We start from the raw sequence: 25,016 nt of genomic DNA, 5'->3' as shown, positions 1-25,016 counted from the left end.
CCACAGCCCGCTCCGCGAGTCGCGAGCCCCGGTCGAACACGCCCGCGCCCGAGAGCCGCGGCGGGCAAACGCGTTTATAGGAGTGCACGGGACAAAGTTGCGCTTACCTCGGCTTTCCAGGAAACGCCAGAGCGGTCGAAATCCCACCAAAAAAAACTGAAACTTCTTCTTCATCCAAATTCTGGGAGAGTTGTAGGCGGTGACGTCACGCCGCCGAATTCCAGCCCGTCTCGGGAAGTTCAGAGGTTTGCCCATGTAAGGCAGCAGGCCAAAACACTGGCATGTCATAGGAAAGACGTGCAGTCAGCAATATAGAATGTTTACCCACACTTAGATCACACTTCTTCTCCCCGCTGCCCCAGGACTCACGATGATTGATTTCCAATAAACAAGGAGGGCACTTATATCAAACTCTATGTTTACTCTGAGGTGCCTTATAATATCTTTATAATCAATGTATGACTCCTGTGTGGCTAGAAATTATAGTTTCATGACAAAACAAGAGCAATCAGAGAGTTTTGAAGTCCTGGACTCAGAAAAAAAAAAAGTTTCTGGATCATCTCCAAAATTTTATAGAATCTTCCATGGCCTAATTTCTATCTCTGGTGAAAATGTCGACAGCATCCTTCCAGTAATTTCGATGTAATCTTGCTAACAGACAGAACGACAGACAAATATATGCTGATGATTTTATTACGTCCTTGGTGGATGCATTAATTCCGGCTTCTCAGAGGTCGCTGGCCTTAAATACTTTTGATTTCTTGAAGTGTTCTTAAATGGATCTTAAAAGTGCTACACTGCGGTTTCCGGCTGTCCAAGACAGAAGATATGGATCGTGAGAGAATTGTGGCGATATCTTTGGCCTCGACCCTAAATGGTTGGTCCAACATCGCACTGTGGCAGGTTCAGGGACGGCTATAATCACGGTCTTGCAACAAAAGACAAGCGGCGAAAAAATATGTCAGAAATGTGGGATGATCATGGCCACTGCTGCTGCGACCTACGTCATAAAAGTTCAGTATGGCACTATAACCAAACATATGCTTTATAGCAACAATGCCAAAACACGGCAAAAATAGTATGTGGGATGTAAACAACGAGGTGTGGTGGCAGAATCCTTTTTTTGGGGGATTTCTCTCCATAATTTGCAACAATGGCAATGGTCCAGTTCATATTTTTGATTATGGAGGGCGCACACTTAGGACATTTTATTAATGCGCATTGACGTCGACTCACGTACATCTTGGGCTTCGATTCAGTTTGAGTTTTCATCATGCAGTCAACACGCAGCATCGTGGAACCTGCACATGGCAGACTTCATGTGGTGCCCAAAATTATTAGATTCATGTCATGCAGTACAGCCAGCTGTGAACTTACAACACTGTTAAAATCATACAGTTTGTAGCTGGCCTTAGGGCCAACAGTGAGAAGACTCAAATACCACCAATGCCCTTTCTGGGTGGAATTTGCATGTTCTCCCAGAGTGTGTGGGGTTTTTTCGGGTTCTCCGGCTTCCTCCCACTGCCCAAAAACATCCATGTGAGGTTAATTGGTGACCTTGAATCATCCCAAGGTGTGAATGTGAGTGTGCTGCACAGTTTTGTAGTTTTAACCCATCCTTTACATAGTTACTTTAATTACACCTACTAGGAGTAGTGGGGTGAGCTGTTGGGGTTCAAGAGCCTCACTCACAGCAGAAACCTGTCAACAGGATTTCAGTCTGTGAACCTCTGACCTGTTCTGTCTTTATTCAAAAGTTTTAATTTCAAATAGATATTTTGTAAAATACAAGAAGTTGTTACAAATTATGCAAGTTTGTCCAACATTTTCAGCTTCTACTAAATAAAAAGAAACTTGCTAAAAGCTATTACGAGCCAGAATCATATTTCAAATGGTTAATACATTTTCTACGTGACTGTAGTTATTAGGCAACCTCAATTAAGTTTCTTTTAAAAACTATATACAATGGGCAGTATAACTGGCTTTCAATACGTAAACCTTTTTACCAAACAAAGTATTATTTTATAGTAGTTTTAGTGCCGACTTCATACATAAAGTAAAGTGGGTTAAGGATTACAGTTCACACTACATCAAACAGCTCGATTTACATCACTAATTAAAAATCGTGAGGAATTTATTGTTAAAGAGTTTATTTTAAAGTGGTTGAACAGAACCTTTTGCTAATAAAAATACCCAGGCTGAAAGGGAAGTCAGCTCAGCAAGTGGCACATTGCTAACACCGTGCGTCGATCCAGTCAAGTGTGAACGGCTTCATAATCTGAGCAGATTCAAATTTGAATAGTGTGTTGCATGCTGCAGCGATGTCCTGTCCTGTATTGTCAATGTAGCTCTCTGAGCACATGGCACACATATAGCATCACCTGCAATACCGGCATATTCATTTATGCAACAGTAACATGTAAAATGACCAATCTGGTTGCTTAAATCCAAACTATTGTATTTTTTATTTATATCACCACCTAGACCTAACTAAGCTGCAGCTTTTGCTTTTTTTCCCCCTTTTTTTTCGGATGACCCTCATCTCTGTCTTAATTGTGCTGTTTTAAGTTCAGACTATTGGAGGGGCTTCCTCAATGCATTAATTCCTGCAGTCTCCTTCACTCCTCAGGCATATATTTTCCACCACACTGTTGTTTAGGAGGAGTTTGCCATACTGTTCTTCTCGCTCTTGACTAACACCCAAGTCTAGACGATCAAGGAGAAGCTACTAGAGACGAGCTCTAGAGATGAGCTCTGCAAAGTTTCCATGTCAATATAGGAACCGTCACTGCTTTTGAGTGAAATCTGTTTTATATTTTTGTGTGGTTTTCTGATGAAATATTAATCACTATGGATTTCCGGTGGCGGTAGGGACGGAGAGGGTTCCTCCCACACCTCCTGGCATGTTGGACTGTGAGTTTAACAATAAACTTGAAATGACACGGTTACTCCTTTGTGAAGTTTAGTCACTGAAACTGCATGGGTTGGTGTTGAGGCAACCTTGTCACACATCCAGTTTCACAAAACTGTTTTCTTTTTGTTCTTAAAACTTATGTTGATTCCATACATTGTAAAAAATAAATGAATAAAAAAATACTATGCTTTGAGTTAAATGCAATTTTGGTCTTAGTTTCATTCTCCACTATCTTATATATACTTGTTTCCTTTGTGCTTTGCCTTCTGCCTGTCCTGCATTGCTCCTCTTTGAGACTGGTCATAATACCCTTTCCCTGCATTACTGTTTAAAATCCACAACAGCCATTCAGTCCGGCTGACAAACATTCATGTCATTCATGTCATGTCATTGGTTCATCAAAATGTTCATGTAACTCCACCGCAAACTCATTTACTTATATTCTTCTTTCTTTTGCAGTTTTGAGCAGCTCCTCCATCCTGCATGTATTTAATTATGAAATCTCAACAGCACTCTCCCAAAAAACAAAACAATTTGTCGACATACTTTACTATATAATAATGTCTTACTGCTCGTTATCCTGGCAAAACTGAATTTGGGGCTCGTTTGCTGCTCCTTGTTTGTGTGCAGGCTCTGATGTTGGATACGAGGAAGCCGCCGTCAGATGTCCGACAAAGCCCTCGCTTTATGTGGGCTTTGTCTGACCTCGCTGATCTCTGCCATGCAAACGACACAATTAGTTTGCATGTTCGTGATTGCATGCAAATACAATAACTGCTTCTTCACCTTAGATTCTTTGTTTGGCAGCTGAGGCAGTATTGTCACCCATTGTCAACATTGTGTGTCTCTTGTATCTGAGCATGCCAATACATTCAGATGTGGTTGATCTTATCAATTGTAAAACTGTGTCTGATGCGGGTGGGTGACTTAATAACTTATTTATAATGAAATCATTTAAAAGAAATTCCCTTTTCGAGGCCCAATGCAAAGTGGAGTCATTCACTCCGAGGTCTATCTTTTCTCTGATAATTCTCACTTTACTGCAACTGATTACATTGTGCTCTGAGCTGTGAATATGTGCATCTTTTTCCCCTTTACACCATGCATGAAGAAAGCATAAACAGCACTTGCAGATCAAGCCCGCTGATAAAACCTAAAATCATTGAAGCTATTTTGGTGTGTCGCCCGTGCATCCCCTCAAAGTCTCAAAGTTCTGGGGCAAACTGGAAAAAAGGTAATCTCATTTGTAATGTGTGACAGCTTATTTGCAAGTGTGATCACTGGCAATCCCCCCCCCCCCCCCCCCCCCCCCATCCCCAAATGGGCCCGCCAGTAATTCTTCTTCCACTCTTTAAAGCTGATTTCACAAAGACACCCTGGAACACTTTAGATGACACATTGCTGCTGCCTGTGAACTCCAGTTATCAATCAAACACCAATTAACATGCTGGGTTAGAGGAAATCAGGGGGCCTCTTTGATGTTTCAGTAGTTAGGGGAGTGGAGCTACGCATGTCACTGACATGTTGGGTCTCAATTTTATCCACGATGTACGAAAAAGAAAAAAAAAAGACATGCTTACAGGCACACAGTCCACCATAACACTTCTCACCATGGGAGTATATTCCATTTTTGTTCCAGCTGTTTCTAAATTTAACTGCAGACAACCAGAAAAAAAACTATTGTTAAGCTATAGTGTTTCAATTGTTGCAGCATCAGATATCCTGTTTTATTTGCCGGTTTTAACACTCTATTCTCACCCACACCACTTCCGCTGAGGTGGGTGAACCTCAAACATTATAAAGAGCACACCAGCTGTACAGTTAACGTCTGCTTCCTCATAAAAGTGCGAGTGAAATGGTTTTTTTTTTTTCTTTTGTACCTCCGTGCAAACTAAGAGGATGAGAAGCCTTCTGAAGGCAGCTCTCTTGGTTTCAGGAATCAATGTGAATAGTACTGTCACACAGGTCGCCCTATCAGATGTGAAACTAATGCATCTTTGCATACATCTGATGCTGATGTCACCAGGTTTCTGAGGAGAATCATCATTATCAGTGGATGTTGGCAAGTCCAATGTGCTGAACAACACCAACAAATGCAGACATCTTTGCAGGATTAAAAAAAAAAAACCCAGAAAAACAACCAATGTGTCTGGGAACCATGTATGCTCTGTTAATTGGAGCTGAGATAGCACAGATTAGTCTTCAAGCACAGCCATATTACAGAGAGTCATGCCAAATAAGGGAAAACAAAAGTAGGAGACAGGCAGACTTGCAACAAAAACAATGTCCCAAAGCTACTAATCAAACAACTCTCGATCTAGATCCAGACCTCAGATTGCACTAATGAATTCTAATTCCTATGTTTTAGCATGTAAATGTGTATTAAAATGGAAGACTGAGACAATCCCTGCCTACAGCAAAGGTTTTAGCATAAATGAGCTGTGCTTGTGAGCATCTCGCTGCACCTTTGAAGCGGTTTTAAAGGAGCAGGGTTTTGTCATCATATCCTGAAATCAGTTTTTTAGGATTCTCCATTCAAAATGGCTTTTTTTTCCTCCCACAGTGAGCATAATCAACTGTCTTACCTCTGAGAAAAATGCTTTCAGCTGGCTCCATCTCCCACCAACAACAGAGGAGTAAAGCATTTTGTTGGCTTGATTTTATCGGGCAAAAACCTGGATAACACAGCAGCGTGGTAACAATAAAATATAAACGTAAAACTGAATTAGATTCTGAAACAGAGCCTCTAAATCAACGAGTGTTAATTGTTCTGCCGAAAAAGAAGCTTTACTGATGTAACCAGAGGCCCACAGGCCAGACAGGAACCACATTTATCAAGTGTGAGATGAAAGTGATGCTCGAGACTGTAGCCGGTCTGGACAGTGCATCGTTTGCTTGAGATTATGGTTGGGAAAAATCCCCTCCAGTCAAAGTATCTCTTCATTTGATTATTCTTAATTTTTTTTCCCATCCACATGGAAGGATAACATTTATTCCTGGAGCACAATCACAGGAGTTACTTGACCAGAGCAGCAGACAAAGAACATCACATAATAGCATTTTGAAAGGGATGAAAAGGATTTAAAGTTTGTACCACTTAGTTTCAGAGCTGGGCTGTTGAATAGTTTTTCATCCTGATTGTTTGGTTGGCCTGAAAAGTAGTGATACACGTATATCCCCTTAAGCAAACTATCTCAATGCTCAAACCCTGCTACAGCCACTATAACGTCATTAACATATCTTTTAAAAACTATAAAACAGATTGCAATAATAATGCAGCAAAAAAAATGCTAATTATTACACTTTTATAAACAGCAAAAATGTACATGTATAAAAAACGAAAGCTATGATGGTGAAGGTAATGCAGGTACAGACCTTGATAAACTAGCAATGCTTGAAATCAGAGAATGACGGAAATAGTTACAGGGCACGGAACTCGTCATACACAGCTATACCAGTTAAATTACCAATATGTATGTGCATACACAATTTAGTAGCGATGCATGATGATATCCGCACAACTTTGGAATCTGCTGATAAACACTGACTGCTGCAGCTGATTGGACAGACACATGTCGGGGGCTGTCTGCTCTTGGAGTTCAAACAAAATCAGCATGGCTTGGTCACAAACTTTGTCTTTTATTATTAAAACAGTTTTGTGAAAAGTATTTCTGGAAACATGAGCGTTGAGAAGTAACTTGGCATGGCGGTTGCTGAATAGGTCCTTGTTTTGGCTCGCTAAGTTTGAACTTTTTACAAAAGTTTCGCAATGCTTTAGACTTCCGCAACCCGTGTCTCATTTGCATAAAATGGAGTGTATGCAAATATATGCTAACAAGCTGAGGGCAGTTTCAGGCAAAGGAGCTTGAAACACACCACATCACACCGAGCATACACTGCGGTGTGTTTTGTAGACAGTGAATGGGAAGCAGGAAATTGATGGATCCTGTGGACACGTGATTTTGATGCGCCAAGGCATCCATCGACGTCAATTATATTGGCATCTGCAATATTTTGTTTTAAAAATTCCAACATATATGATATCGGAACACAACCAATATTGTGCCTGCATACTGTCTAGACCTGTATTCATATTTGGTCACAAGATCCTTCCTCCCTGTGGCAATAAGACTCTCTAACTCCTTGTAAAATAGTGTGGATTGCTTGCAACACTGTCACTGCTGAGCTTAACCCTGTATTGATTGACATTTAACTTAATGTTGTGCATTTAACTCTAACTATCCTTTCATTCTGTGTGGAGCAATGTAAAAAGAATTCCCCCCAGGGATTAATAAAGTACTTCTGATTCTGATTGTGAAGAGCCTCAAGCCACTCCCGGTGACAATATGCTCAAAATTCTTCTTGGATGTGTTTAGAAATTGTCAGTACGGTTATTTATATTCAAGGGAGTTTGTGTGCAGAAACACCATGTGCGCAGAGAATATACCTAAATACTCAAAGAAGGAAAAAGAAAGCAAAAAAGAAAATGGTTGCATCAGCTGGACAACTTAAACACATTTTCCAAACCACAACCCCAATAGGTGTGTCTCCTTAAGCATTTGAATATTTAGCTTCAGGTCCTGAAGATTTGTTTTACGGCTCAGGATCCAGAGATGCTAAATGCTTTGTTGTCTCTGAGGTATAAGCAGAGTGGACAGGCTTTTTCAGACTTTAAACCATACAGACATTCTTGTGCAGTGAGACTCCAAACTGCAAGAAAGCAACAGAGGCGTTCCTATAAGCTGAGGGCATGTTGTCAGGCTGCCAGTAAAGACAGACGCATGTGTAGAAAACCAGAGTATAAAAATAAGATTTTTTTTTTTAAATGTAGAGATAAAGTTTACTCTTACAAAATAATCTTTTTCACTTACCTTAAAAAGATGACCAACCGGAGAACGATTCCCCCAAATATCCTAATGTGATGCCACCATTTGTTTACCACATTTGGCTCGAAAGCTTGCAAAAATGTGATCCTTTCCTCCCAGCAACAAACATAATTAATTATTCATGCACTGTTTGTCTCTACTCCAAAACAACACCAAAGCTTGAAAGTACAAGAATACTGTAATTTGTAAATAGCTGAGAAGGTTAAGTCAATGAAAAATCCTTTTCAAATGGTATGATATCCTCAGACTGTCAGTGTAAATGATCAATTCGTTAGAAATTAAGTTTGAATACCGTGCATGACTCAAGTGACAGTAATAAGTCTTACAGCAGAGGAATTGATGTTTTTTAGCACTGGAAACAGAATCTGTGGGTCATCTTATGGGACGTACTTCAACAGGAGATCTTCGGTGGACAGCCAGACCCGTCCCCCCACTTTGTACTGAGATGCCAGGGAATAACACTGTTCTGCAACCCACTTGTAGGTACTGTATATCTGGTGCAAAGCTGTGCCAGATGAGCCCATTTCCAGAGGTAGTGACTGTGTCGAACAAGAGCAACTGCAGATGGAACTCCTACCTCAGATTCCAAAGGTGGGAATGTGGAAGTTGGTGCAGCAAGTTGCCCTAAAACGGGTCCAGTGAAGCCGTGGACCTTCATCTGTTCCCTTTATCACACAGGAGGTAATTGTGTGCAACTTCAATGCAGAGGCAGTTCTTGGCCAATGAGGAGGGATTCCAGGAGGCCAGAATCCAGAGGCCTGTTTCCTACTTGTAGTTGATCCTCTCCAACTGGTGGTTGATCTGTGGATGGTAATCAGAGGAGAGACTCACCCACGCCTCCAGAAATTCACAGTGGACCCTCTATAACTTTGACATGAATTGAAGCCCCAGATCTGAAACCACGTCAACTGGGAACCCATGCACCTTCAACACATGATTTAATAGGACCTCCGCTGTTTCATTGGCAGAGGGCAACTTGGATAAAGCAATAAAATGCACCAGTTTAGAGAAACAGTCAATGACAGTAAGTGTAGCCCTATTACCTTCAGACACAGGTAGCCCACTGACTTCATGTTCTTGCCAGATTATTCTGTTATGCACAATGTGGCAAACCCAAAATCAGACTCAAACACACCTTGAAAGTTCAAAGAGTTTATTGAATGAATCTGGAGGTGATACAATGCAATGATATAATCAGATGCACAGAGGGAGGGTAGATAGAACGGACACATCAACAGAGTGATGGGTGAGTGGCAAAATTAAACACGAAGAGACAAACAGGTAAGAGATGTGGACTTTACAAAGACACAGAAGGGAACTTGACACGCCTGAAGTTTCAATAGTTATCAATAGTTGAATTTTGGGTTGTGTTTGAATGTAGGTGTGACAAATATATCGATACTACAGTGTGGACCCAAACATGTGCACTGTGTGACAACAACCACACCAACATGTGCAACAACTGGTTTAAATATTTAAACTAAATGTTCCAGCACAGTCTTGCAAGCTGACCTTTGCACCTTTTTCTGTGGGCACATCACATCTGATCAAACATAGAAAAGGAAAAAAAACAACAACCACAGTCCAACCTGGAACCAGAAGATACTTTTTAGAAAAGGAATTTGCACAAAGTTACAGTCTTGACAAAATAGCACTCTCTCTTTTGTCATGCTCTGTCTGCAGTCATGATGTTTGGTCAAGAGATATGCTGTTTTGCTCATATAGGAAAAACTAGGTGTGAATATGATCCATCGTAACTAATTACATTGCATCTAATTGAACTTTTGTCCAGGTCTAATTCATCCAAGTGCGAATATACTTACACTAAACTTAACAATAATATGTGAATAACACACCTATCATAAAACAAATTACTTTTCCACTGATTTATTGGTAACGATGATAATGAAGGCTATAAAACAATTTAAAAGAAAATGTAAAGACACTTGTATTTACAAGATACATGGGGGTCGGGAGCTTGAGGGATTAAAGATGAATGATGAGGCCCCATTGGTTTGTGTTTTTTCAAAATTTTTATGTTACTGTTTTGATTCCTTTTGTTTCTTTGTATATTGCAATTTTTGGTAAGGGGTGACGTAGATCCACAACTACTAATACTACTACTACTACTACTAATATTTTATGAGGGACGAAGCAATGCAACAATAAGTTAAGGAAACAGGGTGACAAGGTAACGGATTGAATAACATTATACTTCCTCCCACTCCTGCTTGGACATACATAAGTGGTTTTCTGCTCTGACCTGTCAGGGTGTAGGCTGAGGTCCCCTTTAAGAGTGGGCGGGCCATAGGTCTGGGCTGTCCAGCACCTCACCTGTGGCCACTTGTCTGTAATCACCCTGCCCTATATATGTCCTGTCTGTGTGTTTGTTCAGTGTTGGTTTGTTTGTTATTGATGTCCTGTCCGTCCGGTCCAGTGTTCGTCGTCCATGTCTCGTCCGGTCTGTCCAGGGCGTTGGAGTCCAGTCTGCTGCACCCCGCATGTCAAGGAGCAACCGGCGGTTCATCTGTCTGTGCTGTCAGTCAATAAAAGACTTGTTTGAACTCAGCCTGTTTCCAGAGTCCTGCACTTGGGTCCTGTCCATGATCCGTGACAGAACAAACCAACCATCATGGACCCAGCGGACTCTGGTCACCAGCTGCTAGGAGCAGTTGGTCAGCAGGAGGACCGGCTCACGCAACACGACGAGCAGTTGGCTGGTTTAACGGCGGGTCTCCACGACCTTTCTCATCGACACACGTCAGTGGAGACTCAACTGAACCAACTCACCGGTCACCTCCAGCAGCTCATCACCCGCCTCTCGGTCCCAGAGGTTCGGGCTGCCGCTGCCGCCGCAGTGCCGCCAGCTGCCGCCGCTGCCGCCGTCGTGATGTCGCCGTCACCGCTCTCAAGCCCAGCACGCTTCTCCGGGGACTCCGGGGATTCGCGACCCTTCCTGGTCCAGTGTGGTCTCCACTTCGAGATGCAGCCGGGGGCGTTTCCTACTGAGAGGTCGAGGGTCGCATACATCATCTCCCACCTGTCCGGCAGAGCGGAGGCTTGGGCCACCGCGGAATGGAACCGCCAATCCCGGCTGTGTGACTCGGTGGACGAGTTCGCAGCCGCGCTGTCTAAGATCTTCGATCGGCGTCCCGGCGGACAGGAGGCGGCTCGAGCGCTGGCAGCGCTGCGTCAAGGAAGGAGGTCGGTGATCGATTACGCAATTGAGTTTCGCACCCTCTCCGCAGACTGCGCCTGGAACGATGCGTCACTGCGGGACACCTTCCTCTACGGGCTGGCCAGCCCGGTTCGCGACCAGCTCTTCCTGAGGGATCTCCCCGACGACTTGGACTCCCTCATTGCCCTGGCGGTCAAGATGGAGAATCGTCTGACGGTCCGTGATCGCCTGAGGCAGACTGACCAGCAGGGAGGAGAATCCAGGAGCGCACGGGAGGAGCACGCCCCTCTCCGTCCCGTCCCCCAGCAGGAGCGAGTCCCGAGTGCTGCACAGCGTCCGGAGGAGCCGATGCAGCTTGGCCGCACCCGCATCTCCACGCAGGAGCGGCATCGGCGCCTGACCAGCGGCCTGTGTTTGCACTGTGGTCAGCATGGGCACAGAGCTGCAGCGTGTCCTCTTAAAGGGACAGGGTCACCTGGGTTAAGGAGGGCTCCGGTGAGTCTTAAGAACTCCTCCACTGCGCCTTTAAGAAGACTCACACCGGCTCAACTGAGGTATGCCGACACCACCTTGGACATTGAGGTTTTCATTGACTCAGGTGCGGATGAGAACTTTATGGACCTTAAGTGGGCTGAGAGACACAAGATCCCCACTGAACTGTTATCAGTGCCTTTAAAGGCTTTTGCTTTAGATGGACGCAAGATATTTTCTATTGATAAAAAGACTCTTTCTGTTCAGTTATTGTTTGGTCCCTCCCATTTTGAGGAGATTTCTTTTCATTTAGGTTTAAGTCCGTCCTACCCAGTTATCCTGGGCCTCCCTTGGTTACGTTTGCACAAACCCCATATTGACTGGGAGTCGGGGGTTATTTTGAGTTGGGGAGGGGATTGTTCCGAGCACGGTCGGTCAGTGTCGGGAGTTAAGGTAGCAGCTGTGGAGGTTCCTGTGTATCCGGACCTCGAGCGAGTTCCCAGCTGCTACCACGACCTAAAGGAGGTGTTCAACAAAGGGAAGGCGACATCCCTGCCACCACATCGTCCTTATGACTGTGCCATTGAGTTATTGCCGGGTACCACTCCCCCCAAGGGTCGCATTTACTCTCTCTCACAACCCGAGAATCAGGCCATGAAGGAGTACATTGAGTCTGGCTTAGAGGCTGGGATAATCAGACCCTCGTCCTCTCCTGCAGGGGCGGGATTTTTCTTTGTGGCAAAGAAGGACAAGACTCTTCGGCCGTGCATTGACTACAGGGGTCTCAATGAGATAACCATTAAAAACCGCTACCCACTACCCCTCATGACTTCGGCCTTTGAACGCCTGCAGGGAGCCAAGGTCTTTACCAAGCTGGACTTGCGCAATGCTTACCACCTGGTCCGGATTAGGCAAGGGGACGAGTGGAAAACGGCATTTAACACACCTTCTGGCCACTACGAGTATTTGGTGATGCCTTTCGGGTTATGCAATGCTCCCGCAGTGTTCCAGAATCTCGTAAATGATGTGCTGAGAGACGCATTGAATAAGTTTCTGTTCGTTTACCTCGACGACATTTTGATTTTTTCTTCAGATCTTGCCAGTCATGTCAAGCATGTTCGTTTTGTTTTGGAGCGTCTTCTCAGCAACAACTTATTTGTCAAAGCCGAGAAATGTGTTTTTCATGCTCCCACCGTTTCTTTTCTTGGGCACGTCATCTCAGAGGGGAGGGTGGAGATGGACAGGGAGAAGGTCAGGGCTGTAGCGGATTGGCCGACCCCGGGTAGCCGCAAGCAATTATTACGATTTTTGGGGTTTGCTAACTTCTACCGGCGGTTTATCAGGGGATTCAGCTCCGTCGCGGCGCCTCTACATGCCTTAACTTCTCCCAAGGTCCCGTTTTCTTGGGGTCCCTCGGCTGAACAGGCGTTTTCTGAGCTCAGGACCAGGTTCACCTCATCTCCCGTGCTTAGTGTTGCAGATCCGGGACGGCAGTTTGTGGTGGAGGTGGACGCGTCAGATGTCGGTGTCGGGGCAGTGCTCTCTCAGCGCAGCAGTAAGGATGGGAAGCTGCACCCATGTGCCTTTTTCTCCAGGCGGCTGACCCCGGCTGAGCAGAACTACGACATCGGCAATCGAGAGCTCCTGGCCATCAAGGCTGCGTTGGAGGAGTGGAGGCACTATCTGGAGGGTGCAGAGCACCCGTTTGTGGTATGGACCGACCATAGAAACCTTGAGTACATCAAATCAGCCAAACGATTAAATTCTCGGCAGGCTCGGTGGGCGCTGTTCTTCACCCGGTTCGACTTTGTGGTGTCGTATCGGCCTGGCTCTAAGAACGTGAAGCCTGACGCCCTTTCCCGGGTCTTTGAGCCGGATCCTGCTCCTCGTTCCCCCACGCCAATTTTACCTCCGACCTGTGTGGTGGGGGCGGTGACGTGGGAGATTGAGGAGCAGGTTCGACGGGCTCTCGAGGGGGTGACGGTGCCGCCAGGTTGTCCTCCCAACCGCCTGTTTGTGTGTCCTCCGGTACGATCTAGTGTCATTCAATGGGCTCACACTAACCTTCTGTCGTGTCACCCAGGAACTCAGCGCACCCTGTTTGTGGTGAAGCAGCGTTTCTGGTGGCCAGAGATGAACAGGGAAGTCCGTGAGTATGTCCTTGCCCTGTTTGTGCTCGTAACAAGACCTCGCGGTCTCGCCCCTCTGGTCTGTTGCAGCCGCTCCCAGTACCCACCCGACCATGGGCAGACCTGTCAATAGATTTTGTCACTGGCCTCCCGGACGCAGAAGGGTTTACCACCATCCTCACCGTAGTGGACCGGTTTTCCAAGATGGCCCACTTCGTGCCCCTAGCGAAGCTCCCATCAGCCAAGGAGCTGGCGGAGGTCATGCTGAGACATGTGTTCTTCTGAGACCTTCACGGGTTCCCAAGGGACATTGTCTCGGACAGGGGGCCACAATTCGTGTCTCGGTTTTGGAGGGAGTTTTGCAGGCTGTTGGGTACTACGGTGAGCCTTTCGTCCGGGTACCACCCAGAGTCTAACGGCCAGACAGAGAGGGTGAACCAGGAGCTGGAGTCCATCCTTCGGTGTCTGGTCTCTGACAGTCCGGCTTCGTGGTACAGGCAGTTAGTCTGGGTGGAGTATGCGCACAACTCCCTTCCGTGTTCATCCACTGGGCTGTCTCCCTTTGAGTGCGTGTATGGTTACCAACCTCCCCTGTTTCCTGCCTTGGAGTCGGAGGTTAGTGTTCCGTCAGCTCTGGCGATGGTGCGACGGTGCAAGCGCGCTTGGCTCAAGGCCAGAAGCAAGCTCTTGCAGTGCTCTGCAGAACGCAAGCGGCTTGCAGACCGGCGCCGGGTTCCCGCACCAACTTATGATGTTGGTCAGCGTGTGTGGCTCTCCACCCGGGACCTGCCTATCCGCTCGGACGCTAAGAAGCTGGCGTCAAGGTTTATTGGACCTTATCCAATCGTGAAGCTGGTTGGTCCATCTGCAGTCCGCCTTCGTTTGCCCCGCTCGCTTCGCGTCCACCCCACCTTTCATGTATCGAAGGTTAAACCTGCCCGGGAGAGCCCCCTGGTTCCCTCTTCAAGAGCCCCTCCTCCCCCCCGTATTGTAGAGGGTGAGGAGGTTTTTTCAGTCAGGCGGCTCCTGGCAGCTCGCCGGCGTGGCCGGGGTTTTCAATACCTGGTTGACTGGGAGGGGTATGGTCCTGAGGAACGTGCCTGGGTACCTGCTAGGGACATCTTGGACCCAGGCATGGTCAGAGACTTCCACAGGCAGCATCCTGAGATGCCTGGGCCGTCTGGAGCCGGTCGTGGAGGGGGGGGTACTGTCAGGGTGTAGGCTGAGGTCCCCTTTAAGAGTGGGCGGGCCATAGGTCTGGGCTGTCCAGCACCTCACCTGTGGCCACTTGTCTGTAATCACCCTGCCCTATATATGTCCTGTCTGTGTGTTTGTTCAGTGTTGGTTTGTTTGTTATTGATGTCCTGTCCGTCCGGTCCAGTGTTCGTCGTCCATGTCTCGTCCGGTCTGTCCAGGGCGTTGGAGTCCAGTCTGCTGCACCCCGCATGTCAAGGAGCAACCGGCGGTTCATCTGTCTGTGCTGTCAGTCAATAAAAGACTTGTTTGAACTCAGCCTGTTTCCAGAGTCCTGCACTTGGGTCCTGTCCATGATCCGTGACATGACCTTCTGCTACTGCTGCTATATTTTGTTGTTGTTGAATGCTACTACTACTACTACTACTACTACTACTACTACTGCTACTAATAATAATAATAATAATAATAAATCTAAAGAAAAATTCTCATTAGAAGCAACGAATTGTAAGACCAGACATCATGCATCAGTGGGCTCCCCCCTTCTGGAAGCTGTTCTTACTGGAGCTCATTCAACAGAGGTTCAAGACTTGACATTTGCTAAGCTAACATTAGCACATTAACCTTGGGTAGTGCTAATGTGAGGATAGGATCTTCCAGTTCTCTCCCTGTGTCACCATATTAATCATATTGCTTCCTGTGTGTCACGGTAGCACTGTGGAGGTGCATAGTTGAGCCGTGCTTGTTCCTTTTACCATAATTGCATCTACTGACAGTGTTACTGATAAAACTGGGATTTTCAAACAGGACTTGCAACACTTTTAATTATCACTGTTAAATCCTTTCTGTTGTTTCAATTCCTACATTAGCATTAACTTTGCATTTGCTGTTGCTCATTTACCAATCGGAGGTTTTTGCAGGTTGGATTCCGCATCTCCACCTGCCTACATATCAAAGTGTCTTTGAGCAAGACACAGAAAATCAAATTGATTGGAATGGATGGTTTGAGCACCTTGCATGGCAGCTGACTCCACTGTGAATGGATGAATGTGATTGACGATGTAAAGTGCTTTAGAGACTGCTCAAGCGCTATAAGAGAAATCCAATTACCATTTGCATTGGTGATAGCTTTTCATTCTTCTATTCCCATTACCACTATCATCACGTCTTCCTCTTCTTATTGCTCTGGATGATTTAATGATAAATGTATCTGGATTAAGTGTAGAAAATATCCAGTCAAGGCAAGGATCCATCCTGCAAACGTCCACACTAATAGCAGGTGCTAACCTTTTCCTACAGATAGGCCAGGCTGGCAGAGCGTAGCTCTTGAGCACCATGAGCGTCGAACAACCTGGGTGACTGGGCAAGTAACTGTTGTTCTAAGCCTGAGGTTCAAAACTAATTCGTTCAATCAGTGACACACACCCTGATGGAAAAAAAACCAACCTTTTAGACAGCCCTATTGACCGAAACAAAGCTAATGACACCACGAGAGACATTTGTTGAATATATGCCACTTGCAAGAGCAACAACACCAAGTCTCGTTTCTTGGAGTGAATGTAAATACCATGAGATTGTGTGTATGCCTGAATTGAGATCATGTCATTTGGATGTTGCAAACATGAATGAGTCCCTGGTGTGTGGAGTTGCTAAAACTTTGATGGACTCCAAAATTGTCCTTGGCCTTCCTTCATCCCTGATCTGACCTTTGATGACATGTTTAGCAGCACGTTGTTGTTGAAGCGCTGACTGTCCCAAAAACAATGTGGACTCCATCAATAATTGGGCAGATTGTGGGGTAAAGACAATATGTGGATTACTCTAGATCAGGGGTGGCCAACCCTGGTCCTCGAGAGCCGCAGCCCTGCACGTTTTAGACGTCTCCTCACATCAATACAGCTGACAGCAATTAGTGGCTCCTTGTCAAGCTTTCTGCAGAGCCTCATCATGACAACAGGTGTGTTTGAGCAGGGAAACATCTAAAACATGCAGGACTGCGGCCCTCCAGGACCAGGGTTGGCCACCCCTGCTCTAGATGGTATTGCTCTTCTATTTTGGAACATGGTCAATCGTGTTAAAACTTGAAATTGTGGAATGTCCAGAATTCATACCAGGAGTCAAAGTAAATCACAGTTTTTCATGCTTCTCTGCAAGACCACACTGTTATCACCGCTTATTCATGGATTGAAATATCTGATCTCTTCATTCAGAAATTATTTGATGACTGATCATGAGTTTTATTAATTTATTTTCAATGAATCCTGGTTACTGGTGGAGGGAGAGGAGCAGAATGCATCAATAATTCAATAAAGTCAGCCAGAAATCCTCAAAATGCTTCTCTTTGAGCCTCCTGCCTCCTAACTGGAAAATACACAAGCCAATTCTATGTATTCTAGTCAATCTTTCTCCAGCTTCAGAATAACAATGCTCAGAAGTTTTAGTCAAACACTTAAATTTTCTCTAGTTTATTAAAAAGTATCTAAAGTACATAGTATAATAAAACAAGTGTGATATGTACTGGCTAGACAAGATCTGGAAAGATATGTAAATATATTACATGTCTGTTTGACATTGCATTCTCTAAATTGAAGGAAGTGATCATCTTTATTTACTTCTGTGCCATTTGTTGCTCCATTGGAGAGCAGATAGAAGAGAGAAGATAGTTTGTAAGTCTACAAAAAAGAAAATCTCACAACAAAAGTCGCCCTGCTCTCTATTCTGCCTTAATTGATGACAAGAAGAACAACTCAAGGTGGTCATGCTGACAGACAGCCACAGCTCTAAGGAGCCTCGTATCAATTTACCTCTAAGCAGTAATTGCTGCATGTACTTCTTCAATGAATTCATTGTAACTACTGGAATCTATCAGTCATACGTCGTACAGCTTTTACAGATCAATTTGGGGCGATTGTGGCTTAATGGTGGAGTCGGTCGTCCAATAACCGGAGTGTTGGTGGTTTGAATCCCACTCTATCCAAGCCATTGTCATTGTGTCCTTGGGCAAGGCACTTTACCCACATTGCCTCGTATAAATGGTACATGTCTGATGGTGGTGGTCAGCGGGGCCGTCGGCACAAAATGGCCACCACGCCTCTGTCAGCATGCCCCAGGGTAGCTGTGGCTACAACGTAGCTTACCACCACTGGTGTGAATGAATAATGGTTTCTGTACACGCTGTGAGTCAGCCTGAAACGAGCGCAATATAAATCCAAGCCATCATTATTAGTATTATATTAGTTAAGAACTTCTACCGCGTCAATTTCATAGAAAAACTGAATTACAATGATACTTCACCCAAATCCACATGTCTTTTAGGTTCAATCGAGACTGCATTGTTAAAAGACAATTTTGCTCTTATTAGCACATCAACCCTGGATCAGATAAACTTATCTTTAATAACGAGTTATGTACCACAAGCATTTAAGGTTGCTGTTATTAAACCGCTTCCTGAAAAGCCCACCCCTGATCCTGGTGTTTTAAGCCATTGGTCAATATGCAACCATCTCTTTATTTCTAAATTCTTGAAAAGCTAAAAATGTATATGATCATTCACACAAAAATGATTTAATTAATAATTTTCAGTCAGGTTTTAAAGCCCAAACTGATGATGATGACTCTTCAGCTCGGACTAAAGTCAAACATTGAGTTCCACAGGGTTCTGTGTTCAGACCCATAGTTTTAAGATTATGCATGCTTCCCGTAGAGAGCATTATCAGTGAACACTGCATCAACTTCTGTTAATACACAGATAATACACATACTGTATGTATTGATCTATTAAAACAGACGACACTGATCAGTTTTTCAAATCACACCACTTGTCTTGTCTGGATAGGGAGCAGTTGTCTGCTTCTGATTTGATATAATACAAACGTTATAATATCTGGCCCCAAACACAGGAGAAACAAGCTATTTCAACTATTTCAGGTCAAATTGCATCATTCTGGTTGACATTTAACCCGCAGCATCATTGTGAGGATGAGGAACTTTGACTAGAATTTCTGGAAGTTCAGTTTCAGCTGGTTCTCAGGTCACATTGAATCATTTTCTGATCAAGCTGTTATAGGTTTACTCTGCTGGAAGACTTTCTTTGTTGTACTGAGCTTCTCTCCCTTTTGAATCTTCATCCATATCAACATTGCAAGTCACTTACATTCGCCCTCCCAACTGCAGGCTTTGCTCTCACTTGCTGTGTCCTTTCTGCCTGGAGCTTTTCCTAGGATCTCTGACAGTAGAGCTGGAAGGTCCTGATCATTGTCCAGCAGGTTTATGGTGGCTTTGGTTGCTGTCTACTTGTTTGTTTGTATGCCAATCTCCTAACCCCCTGACCAGTATAGCAAAAATCCACCACATCTGACTCTATGCTAAGCTGAGGTCTTTTCCTGGTAACAGATGGTTTCTCATCCCCACTGTCACCTTTGCTTGCTCATGTGGGGTTTGTTGGGTGTTTCTGTAAGTGTGCTGTGTTGTATTTGTGAATTAAATCAGACTGAATTGAATTGAAAATGCATTGCACTGTTGTCTTTCAAGCCATGTAGAACAAATCAAAACTGAGACCAGTTTAACAATGATTTCCAAAAACAAAACATGTTAACAGCTTTGCCTAATAATCTGGAGAAGATCAACAGATTCAAGTAGCCCTTACCTGAACCAGAGTCTGTTTGTCTGTCCTGTCCTTTCCTCTCCTATATGCCGTGCCGCCCAACCAGAATAGCAGAAAGCTGCCGCCTCTGAGCCGGGTTCTGCGAAGGTTTCTTCTTGTTAGCTGGAGTTTTTCCTTTTCACGTCACTCACCTTTGATCATGGGGATTTGTTGGGTTTCCCTCTGTTAAAAGTATCTACAAATGGCTGTGTTGTATGTGGTGCTATATAAACAAAGTTTAATTGAATTGAAATGGAGTACAATTTGTGCTGTCACCACTGTGATATCTTATATAGTGTATTGCTCCATGAAATAATATTCCATTAATGCTTAAAAATGAGTGCTTACTGCGTTTATTGGTGTGTTACTATTGTCTCGGAGCTTGTGATTCAGAACTAATTTCGATGATGCCAATCAGTTGTGCCTCCTTATGGTCACTGTCCTGAGGGGCGGTTTTTATTTTGTTTGTCTTTTTTTACCATTTTGATGACCTATAGTTTACACTATAGCTCTGCTATAGCATAAACCATAAGTGTTAACGGACAATGCTTTTTTGTGAATGAACACTTATTAGCCAAGGTACCTCAGGCAGCTACATTGGTATTTTATGTAACTTATTATCGGTCGTTTCTTTTAACTTTTTACATTACTGCACTATGTCCTTGGGTCTGTGTGAGAGCTGAATGTGTGTGTGAATGTTTAGGTTATTCTGTATATATGGTGCGTCTGCTGAGATGAATGCAATGCTGAACGTGAGAATGGCTGCCGGTGTTTATTGTATGTCTACTGTGTGTTTTTTAGCTACACCGTAATTTCGTTGTGCAACTTATTGTACAATGACAATAAAAGCTTCTAATCTAATCAAAGCATGTGCATGTTTTAAGTCATACTTTTTTCTTAAAGATCAAGTAAAACTAATTTCCTGGACTTTTCTGCCACTTTATTGCTGCTGCCACAGCTTAAAAAAGAGACAATTGTCACATGCATAAAACAACAAGCAAATTAATTGAAACTCAGGAAATAAAGATGTTTTCACACAACGCATAGACATTTGCTGTGCAGCAGTAATTTTGTTGTCAGCTTAGATATCTGAAAATCAGTGTAAACATTTAAAGCACGTCTATTTCACTGAAGGGGTGAGAGGGACGCTTGTAATTTATGTTTATGAGCACATGCAAATATAAGATGAACATTTGAGTGTGGAGCAAATACTTGTTTTTGACTCAATTTCTGCAATGTCGAGTGAAATTGGACCCACTTCTTGGAGAGGGTCACAGTTAGGTTTCCTAGCAGACAACATTTGAGATGCATTCTTCCACTTCCCAGTTACTCATCAGTTCACTTCATACTGTGATGGTTTATGTGAGTGGAGATGAGGCATTATGTCACTTCCTCAATTGTGAAGTGATTAAAAGCATAATACACAGAAAATAACACACAATTACAGTATTTATGTCAAGGGTAAGAAAAAAAACCCACGTTTTACCATAATAACTGCCACATAAGAACTGAAGCGATGCACAGACTCACAGCCAACAGAAGAAATCATCTGGACCTTGATGAGACCAACAATGCACATACAAGATCTGGCAACCCTGGAGCTCTTGAGACTCTTATTGACATAAATGACTATACAATTTGACAGCGAAAGCCTGGCCTTTGGAACAATAAGCCTGTTTGGTAATCCATCCATGGTTGTCTCTTGTACTGCATGTAGCTATTCAGTTGCTGTAATTGTTATATGAGCGATCACAATTTGCCTCCCCTGACCTCTTCTTACAGCTGTCTATATGAAATTGCACGTGTCCTGCATGAATTGTCCATAAAACCTGAATTCATAAACCATCCAAGAACATGAAAATGCTGAGGTGGATGCATATTTGAAAATTTGCCGTAGTAGATATCAACTTCCAATAAATCCTGTGTGTGCTAAATTATTGGCATAAAAGAAAATTGCTCCTGCCTGGCAGATTTCATTTGTGATGCCAAAAACAACATCTGCTTTTAAGGAGAATTTGCACTGAACAAAGACAATCCTACAACGCTGGCGACAAAGCTGTCACTTTGAATCACTGGGTACACATAGTACACACTCTCTCTCTCTCAGAAGTATTCTTTTCTTCTTCTTTTCACTCTATAAATGCCAACTAATGCAAACCACCAGATTTGGCTCTGGCGACCTTTATTAGAGCTGATAGCGGCAGCCATGGATACCGGGGCAGCTCTGTGTTGGCACAACAAAGGCTTGTAGTGGAGTTAGATTGCAGATCTATGTTATAGCAGGTAAGTGAAAATGACAGGCAAGTATTTTCCTTTACGGATGTGATGACTACCTGCAGGCGACTGACTCAGAAAGGTCATCTGACAACTCGGCTGACCCACAGACGTTCCAGGCACCTGCCAACAACGCATTGCAGCACTTTGTTTGTGGATGATAGTAGTGTCAAATTCAATGGATTGATTAACCATCTGCTAATGGGCTTTGATTCTTATCAGAGGGTTGTGTTCACTGCAATCAAATGTTGTTGTATTTTTCCTGGAAAAGAAAGTAGGTGTTAAACTTGTCTGCAGACAGTGCAGGGTTACTGTTTTCAACTTCCTGGCCTTTTTATTCTCCCTCCCAGGATAAGAATTACTGCGAGGCATGCTGTCAAGAGCGAGGATATTCTGAATCTTATATTTCTGAATTAAAGGCCAGGCTAGAAACATGTTGAAGTTTGGACTTTTAAAAATAAACATCAACTTTGCATATAGATGGTTGCAACGACAACAATAAGGTTCATTTTTAAAGAATTCTGTTGATCCCTCCTTTGTTAAATTTGATGCAGGCCTAAATTACATCAGATGACGGCGTAATCCTGCATCATTATCAACATCAAAATGTGTTTTACGCTGCTCGGCCCCCAGGGGCTGACGGCAAACGCCACAGCCTCTATAACGGGATGATATGGATTACACTTTGAAAACCGACCTTGCCCCGCTCTCATTTTTTATGCCTGCCAGTGGAACACAGCGATGGCCGTGTGTGTCGCATCGCTGCCAAATAAAACCCAAATATCCCTCTGATGATTAAGGTCACTCATACACTGCTCTACAGAAGCCATAAGCCTCGCAGAGGAGGGAGGGAGGGAGGGAGGGGAGGGGAGGGGAGGGACGTGATGGGGTAGGCTTGATAGGGGCAGACTTGGGACTCCCCGTTGGTCCAAACCTCTTCCTGTGTTAAAACCTCACAAAGGTTCGATCTCCTTGGCTGCTGGTGACACGGGGAAGACCGGTCAGTAATCACAATTTCCCCCCCGAGGCAGTTGTTGACCTGTTGTTGACTTTCGTTTGTGTGTCAGCTAAGAGGGTTTAAGCTTCTTCATGAGAAGTTTATCCCTGGATCACAGGGATCTGAGAGGGCTCACCGGTCATTTGCCGTCAGTATTCCGAGAGCTCAGATTGTTAGGGCTGCTTTATTCTGAAAATTTGATGGAAATGTGTTGGACTAATTTGGCTTTAGCAGGATTGGCTGAATATTAGTCCACTCATCTAGTGGATTATCCCATGGCTGCGATGAACATACTGTACATGGATGGATCTGTCAAATGCCCACATAAATAAATATCTCATTTACTCTAATGTTCTACTCTCCTCATTTAGCATTCTGCCACGCTCCTCTTGTATCTTCCCCATCATGATGACAGCATTTGCATCGAGTCTTGGTGCTGACACAGTAAAGCTGCACGAGCATGTAATGCTGGTAATGGAAGAGCATTGGGAGGTCTTACCCCCAGTGAGGTGAGCTTATCTGCCCAGACAGCATGTGTATTCATTTTAATCTGAGTTCAACATCAGGTGTCAAGAGCGATTACACACTGATGAGCATGCATTCAGCAAAATGCTTCCGTGTTCACACTATGCACACACACACACACACACACACACACACACACACACACGCGCACACACACACACACACACACACACACAGTGTGGGAACAACATAAACATTATTACACCTATCTTAAAAACATATTTACATACAGGTGAATGTACACATTTTAAGGTAAGTGTTTCAAATTCTGATATTTCTGTCAACGTTGCAGAAGGAAATATAAAAAACTAACAATCAAGCAAGCAAACAAACCAACGGGTAATGTACTTTATTCAAATAAAATCAAAGCTGAACAAGAACAGATACGCAGGAGTGTCATCGCTCAGACAAAAGACTGTGGACAAACTAATTTACATGAATTGAACTTGTTGGTGCCAGTTTCTTCTTTGCACTAGTGTGGACTGATGTATGCTAACTGGCAAACTGAAATTTGTGTGCGTTGCCATTTTAAACATGAATAGTCATTGTCACAATGTTACTGGAATGAAAAGTAAGGATGTTAAAGGATTCTTTAAAAATTAATTACTCAATTAATTTTGCATCTGTTGGTCTGTGGAGAACACACACATACACGTATATATATATGTATGTGTGTGTGTGTGTGTGTGTGTGTGTGTGTGTGTGTGTGTATATATATATATATATATATATATATATATAATTTCTTCTTTACTTTATTAGTTGACACAGTTTTAGATAAGATAGATTGATGGTCTAAATTAGCCAAGAACGCACACACACACACACACACACACACTTTTTGTTTCTTTCGGGGGGGGGGGGTTCTTACTTAATTTCACATGACTGCATTTAATTTGGCAGTGATATTAGCATTTATTTTCCAGACATGGCTTCGCTGCTGTCAGTATGTTTCTCCCTAATTTCCTCTCCAGCAGCAACATTGCTGACCTTCCTATTGGCCGTGGCACGCTGAAGTGACAGCTGGCGTGATGTAATAACACCCCCTCTGCTAGACAAGTTATAAAGAGCAATATCTAGTTCCATGGATTGAGATAAGCTTAGGTAGATTAATGCTCCGGGACACTGAAATGTTTGTTGTATAAAAGCTCTGTTTATAAAACAATGTGTCATTGGCGTATATGAAAAAAAAAAAAACTCCGATCTGGCAGATGGCTGGAGCTCCACGAGTTCCTCTGCACATTAAAGGCACTCCTAGTCTGCGGTTTGTGCTCCTGTGGCTTAATGGGATTCGAGACTCTTCATTCAAATGAATTATATATAGACAAACTGGGATTATGTTACAGGCTGTTTAATCTCTCTCTCTCTCATTTTTCCCCCCCAAAATTGAGCCTGCCCCTTGGTTTTTTAGCATTCGTGGAAAAAGTGGAGCGACTGAGTGCTACAATCAATGAACGCTAGAGTGCAGGCGGCCTATCAGCTCAGAGAGCCAGAGAGACATGCCCTGTGGACCGTTTTCACTAACGTGAAGCGTGCGCAGTTGATTTGACTCACTTCAGCCCTGCTGCCGTGACCGCCTTTTTCCAGAAGCATTCCTGTCCCTCGCTCAACAACAACAACAACAACAACAACAACAACAACAACAACAACAACTGCCACAGACGTGAGGCTTCACCAGAGCTGATCCCCGCCACCGACAGGGAGGAGACTCTGCTGCCCTTTTGCACCTAAGAACTGGCTTCATCCTTCCAAGCTTCAGATCAGGAGGCAAAGCTTGAGAACCAGTCACAGCCTCGGCTCCACAGA

The 25,016-nt window shown here is 44.0% G+C and overlaps 1 protein-coding gene across 3 annotated transcripts in view; it reads right to left on the bottom strand.

Moving 5' to 3' along the window:
* Positions 1-25,016, bottom strand: part of lpp (LIM domain containing preferred translocation partner in lipoma) — a 251,719-nt gene that overhangs the window by 216,930 nt on the left and 9,773 nt on the right. For 2 of the 3 annotated variants that reach the window (XM_080506604.1, XM_080506607.1), the window contains exon 1: positions 108-179. The exons of the other annotated variant lie outside the window; for it this stretch is intronic. The gene's annotated coding sequence lies outside the window, so the exon portion shown is untranslated. Of the gene's footprint in view, positions 1-107; positions 180-25,016 lie in introns of those variants that run through there. 3 annotated transcript variants of the gene reach the window in all.

This window comes from Blennius ocellaris (assembly GCF_963422515.1).
Source record: "Blennius ocellaris genome assembly, chromosome: 12".
Lineage (NCBI taxonomy): Eukaryota > Metazoa > Chordata > Actinopteri > Blenniiformes > Blenniidae > Blennius > Blennius ocellaris.
The sequence above is the reverse complement of the archived record's forward strand: the minus strand, read 5'-3'. Positions and strand labels throughout refer to the sequence as shown.